Below are 9207 nucleotides of genomic sequence, written 5' to 3'. Positions count from 1 at the left end.
CCAGGTCTCCCAGGCAGGTGCAGGGGCCCAAGCACTTGGACCATCTTCCACTGCTTTCCCAGGCCATAACAGAGAGCTGGATCAGAAGGGGAGCAGCCGGGACTAGAACCGGCACTCACATGGGATGCCGGCACTGCAGGCGGAGGCTTTAACTCACTGCACCACTGCACTAGCCCTTCTGTCTTATTTATTTATTTGACGGCGTTATAGTGAGAGAGACAGAGAGAAAGGTCTTCCTTCCGTTGGTCCACTCCCCAAATGGCCACCACAGCTGGAGCTACGCCGATCCGAAGCCAGGATCCAGGTGCTTCCTCCCGGTCTCCCATGCAGGTGCAGGGCCCAAGCACTTGGGCCATCCTCCACTGCCTTCCCGGGCCACAGCAGAGAGCTGGACTGGAAGAGGAGCAACCGGGACCAGAACCCGGCACCCAAATGGGATGCTGGTGCCGCAGGTGGAGGATTACCCAAGAAAGCCACAGCGCCCACTCTGTCTTAATTATTTAAATAATTTAAAAATGCATGAAAAGGTGAGGAGCGCCTCACATTGAGTCTCTTCTCTCCCCGCCCCTCAAAAGAGAGAAGAGGCTGCCGTGTGGCACAGCAGCGTAAGGCGCTGCTTGTGGTGCTGCCATCCATATTGGAGCGCTGATTCGAGTCCGGCTGCTTTGCTTCCAATCCAGCTCCCTGCTAATGCACCCAGGGAAAGCAGTGCAGGATGGCCCAGGTACTGGGGCCCCTGCACCCATATGGGAGACCCAGATGGAGCTCCAAGCTCCTGACTTCAGCCTGGCCCAGCCTCGATCATTATAACCGCCCTGGGAGTGAAGAGCAGGTGGACGATCTCTGTGTGTCTCTCGGTCTCCACTCGCCCCCCTGCCCCATAACTCTGCCTTTCAAATCGATGAAGACATCGTCAAGGAGAACTGGGGAGAGAAGGGGGTGACAGGGAGCGGCTCTGATTAGCGGAAGCGGGCCAGCACTGACTGCCCCTTGAGCCCCACTTCATGAGCAGGTGGCACCCCTGGGGCGTGCTTACCCGGGCATGTCGACCTCGGCCGCCACGGCTCCTCTTTCCACCCTGGGCTGGGCTCCCCAGCTGCACAGGTGGACAGGTGTGCCAGGATCCCAGGGGTGGCGCTCAGACCCCCAGCTGTGAGCCTTAAGAATAATAACAGGGATCAAGAGATGTCCATGAGAAAAACCACATAAAAAGGTCTTCACACAAGGCTGGTGGGGGGTGGAATTGTGGGGGATTTTCATTTTTAGTCTCCTGTGTTTAGTTTCACAATGGTTACTGTTGCTTGTTTAATTTTTTAAGCTTTTTGGGAAAGATCTCTTTTTTTTTTTTTTTTTGAAAGGCAGAGAGAGAAAGAGAGAGAGAGAGAGAGATATCTTCCCTCCACTGGTTCCCTCCCTTCTTCCCAAATGACAGCAACAGCCAGAGCTGGGCCAGGTCAAAGCCAGGAGCCTGGAACTCCATTCACGTCTAGGTGGCAGGGGCCCAAGCACTTGGGCCACCCTCCGCTGCCTTCCCAGGCACATTAGCAGGGTGTTGGGTTGGAAGTGGAGCAGCCAGGACTCAAACCCGTCCCCCTAAGTGATATCGGCCTGCCAAGCAGCGGCTTCACCTGCTGTGTCCTGACACTGGCCCCTGGGAGCAGATTCCTTTGCCTTTCTAGACTTCTTAACGCCCGCCACACTCCGTGGCTCGTGGCGTGGCTACTTTAAGTATCTTTCTGGCCAGCCACAAAAGTCTCTCTTGTTCTTCTGAATTCAGTCTCATGTCTCCTGCTGACCACAGCTGGGAAAGCGGCTCTGTCTCTAAGGCCTCAGCGCCCCCCTGGATAACTCTGAACACCCTGCCCCATCCCCATCTCAAGGCTTTTAACCTCACTCCCCTCTGCAGTCTCTCGTACCACGTGAGGGTCCTGGGGTGGCAGGTGCCCACGTCTTGGAGCGACATGTCCCTTGCTGCTTCCCAGGGTCTGCACAGGCAGGAAACCGGAGTCAGGGGCTGGAGCCAGAAATCTAACCCGGTATTCCTAGAGCGACACAACCACCCTAACTGCGGTCTTTATCTTTCTTCCTTTTAAGATGTGTTTATGAGTTTCTTTAAAAGGCAGAGTGAGGAGGAAGAGGGAGTGAGAGAGAGAGAAAAAGAAAGATCTTCCATCTACTAATTCATTCCCAAAATAGCCACAAAGTCAAGTCTGGGCCAGGCTGAAGCCAGGAGCCAGGAACTCCAGCCAGGTCTCGCACGTGAGTGCAGGGGCCCAAGCACTTGGGCCATCTTCTGCTGCCTTCCCAGGCGCGTTAGCAGGAGGCTGGACTGGAAACAGAGCAGCCAGGACTTGAACCTGCACTCCCATACGGGATGCCACAGTCAGAATCACAAGCAGCAGCTTATCCCACTGCACCGCCCCGACACCCCACTAACTGATGTCTTATAAGTGCTCGGCTAGGACATAAACACCTGGGGAAGTCATTCGTCCACCTCACTGTGGTCCACTTCCATTTACTGCCCTTCGGCCACGTGTGTTTTATTTCTCCGGGACACCAGGCACCTGCAGAAGCAGGCAGGGCAGGGCAGCCATGCGCACAGGTGCAGCGTCCAGGGGGACCAGGGGCCGAGAGGGTGGTCTGGGACTAAGTCACAGGCTCCAGCTGGCCACACGCCCGGTGCCGCGAGCCCCCACCCCATAGCTTTCTAGAAGAAATAATTAAGCATCTTAGTGCTTAAATCATTTTCCCATCACTCGCAAGTGATGGATTTTTCCAGACTGGCATTCCTGAAAGTGTAATTCTTTTAAAAAATAAATACCGTTGACTGGCGCCGTGGCTCACTAGGCTAATCCTCCACCTTGCGGCGCCGGCACACTGGGTTCTAGTCCCGGTCGGGGCACCAGATTCTGTCCCAGTTGCCCCTCTTCCAGGCCAGCTCTCTGCTGTGGCCCGGGAAGGCAGTGGAGGACGGCCCAAGCTTGCGCCCTGCACCCCATGGGAGACCAGGAGAAGCACCTGGCTCCTGCCTTCGGATCAGCGCGGTGCGCCGGCCACAGCGCGCCGGCCGCGGCGGCCATTGGAGGGTGAACCAACGGCAAAGGAAGACCTTTCTCTCTGTCTCTCTCTCACTGTCCACTCTGCCTGTCAAAAAATAAAAATAAAATAAATAAATAAATAAATAAATAAAATAAATAAATACCGTGAGGGGCAGGCTTTGTGCATAAAAGGCAAAGCTGCCACTTGGAATACCCACGTCCCGTACTGGAGTGCCTGCACTTCCGATCCAGCTGCCTGCTAATGCGCACCTTGGGAGGCGGCAGATAATGGCTCCAGTACTTGGGCCCCTGCCACTCATGTGGGAGACCTGGATGGAGTTCCTGGCTCCTGGCTCCAGCTGGGCCCAGACCCAACAGTTGTAGGTATTTGAGGCAGTGAACCAGCAAATGGGAGATCTCTCTGTGTGTGTCTCTCTCTCTGTCCCTTTGCCTTGCAAATAAATAAAAAGTAAATAAAGAATTAAAATAAATATAAAACAAACCGTCCAATTAGCACTCCTCTCGGGAGTTCTGCCTGGGTAACCACCCTGCACTCTCATGCTCTCTCTCTCTCTGTCCCTGTACCAGTAGAACAGGTGACACAGGTAGTGCCACCGTTCCCAGCGGCCCCTGGAGGTCTGGTGGCCCCTTCTCTTCGGGATCAGTGAGGGGTGAAGGTGACTTCTTTGAGCTGGTGTCTTCTCTTGTGCTGCGTCCTCTGGGGCTCACCTGATGTCTCACCTGAACCTGCTCTGTCCCGGCCAGGGCCAGCTCCTAGAGAGTGGCCGACACTGGACACAGGTCACACGAGAGCCTGGTCATGGGCGAGACACGTGGGCATTCGGCTGTGTGGCCGGCACACTGGGTGCTCTTGTGACATCCCCCCCCCCCCCGCCCCCAGGATGAGACCCAGGCTGCCTTTCCCCCTCCTCTCCACTGTGTAAATGACCCAGCGGCGACTTCCCCCCAGCAGCTGAGAAAAACTGCTCCAGCCTTTGGCTGCAGTGGGCCGTGCGGTAGCCGAGATCGGCAGCGGTGGGGCCCGGTTGGCAGGTGTCGCTGTGGCTCTCATTAGGCGGAAGCCAGCGGCAGCCAGGCCCTGTGCTGCAGCAAGGTGGCTTGGCACGGAGGCTCGTACCACCCAGAGGAGTTGGCACAACAAATCCCATTTGGCGCAATTTAGTCCTGCTGGAAACCCGGCAGTGGGGAGGCGACACAGTGCAATCAGTCCCCTGCGCGCTCGCCAGGCCTGGGGAGAAAGAACTCAGGAAACAGATGGGATGCATCGTGACGGCCTGGCTCCTGGAGGGCTGCCTGCCTGCTGACTGCCGGCTCCCCTGAGCCGCTGGTGGTGGTCCTCATCGGACAGCCGGCTGAGGCCTGGAGGAAGGGGGTGTGTGAGGCAGACAAAGCGCTCCCCAGCTTCTCGCGCCCCGATCCCCACAAGCTGGGAAAACACACTTTGCAAATATAATTAGGTGCGGGATCTCGAGATGGGGAGGTTATCCTGGATTATCAGGGCGGGGCCTAAATGCCTTTGAAGAGTCCTGATTATCTAGTTACTAAGAGCAGAGCGCTCCCATCTGCTGGTTCCCCCTCCCAAATACCTGCAGTGGCCCCGGCTGGGCCAGGCCAGAGCCAGGAGCAGGAACCCAGTCCTGGACTCCCACACTGGAAGCAGGGATCTAACCCCTGAGCTGTCATGGCCTCAGGCTGTGTCCTGTTAGGAAGACGGTATCAGAATCAGAGCTGGGACTCCAACCCAGGCCCTCCAACATCAGATGTGAGCGTCCTGCCTGGCAGTTGTTTGTGTAAGAGAGAGATGCAGGGAGACTTCCCACGGTCGGGAGGAGGTCGTGTGAGGACAGAGCAAGAGGCTGGAGAGGTACAGCCGTGCCAGGGGCACCTGGAGCCACCAGAAGCTGGCAGGGTAGGGGACGGATTCCTCTCCAGGGCCTCATGGGGGCGCGCCGTCTGGCCAATGCCTGGGTTTTGCACCCCCTGACAATGCTTTTGGATGTTTGCCCTCTGGACTGTGATAGAATGCATTCCAGCTGTGAAACTGCCCTGTGTGTGGCCATCTGTCCCAGCGGCGACAGCACACCCCAGGTCGGGACTTGCCCCCGGGCCACATGGCTAGGACACGGGGTGCTTGGCATGGCATTGCATACAGTCAGTGCTCAATACATGTGAGCGATGATGATGAGGATATTGATAGTGGTGGTGCCCGTGGAGAGGCTGTGTTTATGGGATGAAATAGCAGGAAGGCCGTGCGCTGGGCAGAGACGGGCCGCCTAACCAGGCTCGGATGATTCAGTTTGGGAGGACGTTATTAACCCTGGGTGGAGCTGATTCAGGAACATGATGCAAGCGTGCTGGCTGGGCATCTCACCCCCACAGAGTCAACTCCAACCCCTACCATTAACTCCACTGGCCACGCTGGTCCTGCTGATCTGTTTGGCTGGGGGGTGGGGGTTTGCGGCTGGTGGAGAAGTTGTCGTGGTCCAACAAACCCAAACAGACCAGGTGGCTTTGTTTTTTATGTAACTCTCTGTCCTCCTGATTCAGCCCCGGGGCCATTAGGTGGATCCCAGCAAGATAAGCAGGAGCAGTGATGAGGGGGAGGAGGCCCGGGCTGGTGCAGGGAGGAGTGCTGGGGCCCGGATGGCATTAGAAGGGGTTGGGCAGGAGGTGCGGGTGGCCCAGCACAGGGGGCTGCGTCCTGCAGGTGAGGGAGGGGGGTCGTCATGGAGCTCCCGTGGGGAGGGAGCCACAGCAGCAACAGGAAATGGTTACGGATGAGGGACTGGTCAAATAAGTGAGCGTGGGAGAACCAGTGAGAGCCCCAGGTTTCTCCCAGTCTGCGAGGGGAGTTACAGATTTGGAAAGGGCGGGGAGGAGAGCTAAGCCTGAGAAGTTAGATAGGATGGGAACTACTGGGGTGAGGAGCACGGTTTTCAATAGTGATAGATGACTGCAAAAGCACAAACAGATGCATGTAGGTGTGTGTGTGTGTGTGTGTCCGCCGGGAGGACCCAGCAGATGGGACATCCCAATGACCAAAAGCACGCCTAGATCTTGGTTTCCAAGTATCATCCTCCCACTAAGGAACTAGGGCTCTTTGGCCAAATGGTTGATTGCGGATGAAGGCGAGGAAAGCACAAGACGAGCCCGGGATATCTCGTGCTGGAGCGTGATGGGCACGCGGCAGAGCGACGCACGAGCCAGCTCATGGCCACTGGCGTGGGCCCTAAATGGGACAACACAAACCCCAAAATAAATAACAGCAACAGATTATAGCCATGGAATCTGCACTCCGTGCCGATGTAAATACGCAAGAGGGAAGTCTGATGGCTGCTGGGCGATGCACCTCATTCCAGAGTAGGTCCCTGCTGGTAGCAGTCAGCCCCGACCTCAGCTGCTGCCCCACTGCTTCCTCGCGGCCATTATGGCCCAGCCTGTCCAGCTCAGGGACCGCCCACAGGGGAGGCCTGGATGGAGTTCCTGGCTCCTGATCCCTGACTCCACCCTGGAGTGGACCCGCAGAGAGCAGATCTCTGGCTCTCCCTCTCTCTCTGTTGCTCTGCCTTTCAAATAAATAACATAAACCTTTTAAAGATAAATCCCCTATATTTTGGGAAAATAAAATAATAAGAACGTGATGAATTTCAGAGGGAGAGGTGGGCTTTCCAGTGGAGGCATGGAAAACACGATGTTATTCAAGTGATCACAGTCGGTATATTCAGTAAGGGAACAAGTCCAAACCGCGTGCACCTGTCAGGAGGCAGTGGGAACAGCTCGGCCCTGCACCTGCCATGTTGGTGGTGCACAGCCTGCACAGTCACATCCCACCAAAGGAGACAGGGAAAATCTAACTGTGAGGAAACAGCGGACACAGCCACGCTGGGGGCCGCCCACAAACTCCCCATCCTCTTCAAAACGTCAACGTCGCCGACCTTCAGAAACAACCGAGAAATGTTCCAGGCGCGAGGACACCCCTGAGATGGGCTGATTGCATGCAGCCGGCCATCCTAACAGGATCCACCTGCTACGAAGGACATTAGCGGGACGAACAGCAAACCTTGAGCGGAGTCTGAGGATTTGATGAGAGTGAAGAATCGGGGTTGATTTTCCGTGTTGGCGATACCCTGTGAGTCTGTAGGAAAATGCCTGGTCCGGGGGAAACGCACGTCACGTCGTGGGTGATGGAAGGGTGTGCGGTGTGGTAGCAACACGTGTGCACAGGGTTCAGGAAAGAAAGTTGTTCGTACTGTACTTGGATCTTCTCTGTATCTTTGAGATTTGTGTGGCTTATATAATGTTTCTTTTTTTTAAAAAAATATATATATTTTTTCATTTGAAAGAGTTACAGAAAGAGAGAGATCTTCCATCCGCTGGTTCACTCCCCAAATAGCCCCAGTGGTCAGAACTCAACCAATCCAAAGCCAGGACACAGGAGCTTCATCCAGGTTTCCCACATGGGCACGGGGGCCTAAACACATGGGCCATCTTCTGCTGCTTTCCCAGGCACATCAGCAGGGAGCTGGATCGGAGGTGGAGCAGCTGAGACTCGAACCAGCTCCCTTATGGAAATGCTGGCACTGCAGGGGGTGGCTTTTACCCGCTAGGCCACACTGCCGGCCCCTACACCATGCTTCTTAGATTTTTGAAATTAGTTGCCAACACGTAGAAGTCAACCGACGGATGCCTGCAATTCCAGGTCTTGGGCTTCTCTTGAGGAATCTGAAAAGCTAAGAACTCTGGGCAGCGACTGGTCAGCTGAGAAGCCCCGGGCCCTCTCCGTGGGATGTGTGACGGCCAGTCCTCCAAAGTCCTCACCCCTCCTTATGGCCTCACATCTGGCCCAGAGGCACCAACTATGCTACCAGCTTGACCCCTGGCACTAGTTCATCTCCTGACCTAAGCTGTGGGGACAAGAATCCACCCCAGATGGGCAGATGAGTGGGCCAATGCATAAACAGAACCCACCCCAGACGGGTGAATGGGCCAATGGATAAACAGAATCCATCCCAGATGGGCGGGTGAGTGGGCCAATGGATAATCTTCAAGACACTTCATTATCCCAGAGCAAAGTCCCGTCTCGGGACATCAGGTACATGTTCTACCCAAAGGTGCTTCCAGCAGCCATGGTTTCTGAGCGGCTTGCCCAGAATGGAGCAAATTGAGAAATCAGGGTGTCATCTGATGACAGAGGCCGGCGTGTGGGCTGTGATGTCTCCACAGACTTGATGGAGGCGCCTGAGAAGTGGGTGGGGTTCTGGCACTGGGTTGGGATGCTGGGCAGGCCAGGGAAGCTTTGAGAAGTTGGTATTGTTGGATGCCTGAGGTGCCGAGGTGGGGCGGGGTGGGAATGAGCCAGCGCAGACGGCCCAGGCCCCTATCAGTGGGAGATCTGAGTTGATTGTGCCATGGGGAGATCTGACTTGATTGTGCCATGAGCAAGAGGTGACGATGGCACTGTCTTCCCAAGCCCCTATCACTTCCTGATCCTCCTAGGGTCATGGTCATGCCTCTCATCTGCCCCCTGAAAGGCTCCATTGAAACGATTATTAACAAGGTTTGGCAGGCATTTTCCTGGCTCTAGTGGTTTATCATCTCCCTCAACGTGAAATCCAAAGTCTCCCCTGGTACCGGTCTCACCCAATGTACTCCAGTCCCTGCTCACCTCCCTCAACAGTGAGCCCTCAACTGCTATGTCGCCACTGCCCGCCTCTCCCCGGTCCCTCCAGCTTCTTGCACACAGCGAGGGAGTGACAAGTATTTATCCTGGAATACAGAAGAGGCTCTCAAGAACAGTGTGAGGACCCAACTACCTAAGTGAGTTCAGTGAATTGCAGTTCAGATCGTGGGAAGCACCTGCCGCAGGTGGTCGAGTTTGACTGGGCTGGGCCCAGTAGGGCATACCCGCCTGTTGAGGTCGGCCCGGAGCCCAGCTTGGGGAATCAGGACCCCAGCTGGGCAGTGTCTGAGCGAGGCAGTGTCCAACAGGTTTGAAGTCCCTGAGGCTGAGCAATCAACCGGTCGAGGTCCCCCTCCAGCTGGTTGTAGAGAAAGGGAAGAGAAACGCGAGGGATGCCCCCACGGGTCACTTAGCGTGGTTCGGAGACAGCCCCTGTTTAGGGGGGCGGCAGGGGTTCCCAGGGGCGCT

This window comes from Lepus europaeus, chromosome 23, assembly GCF_033115175.1.
Source record: "Lepus europaeus isolate LE1 chromosome 23, mLepTim1.pri, whole genome shotgun sequence".
NCBI classification, from domain to species: Eukaryota; Metazoa; Chordata; class Mammalia; order Lagomorpha; family Leporidae; genus Lepus; species Lepus europaeus.
This window is presented reverse-complemented; position numbering follows the sequence as displayed.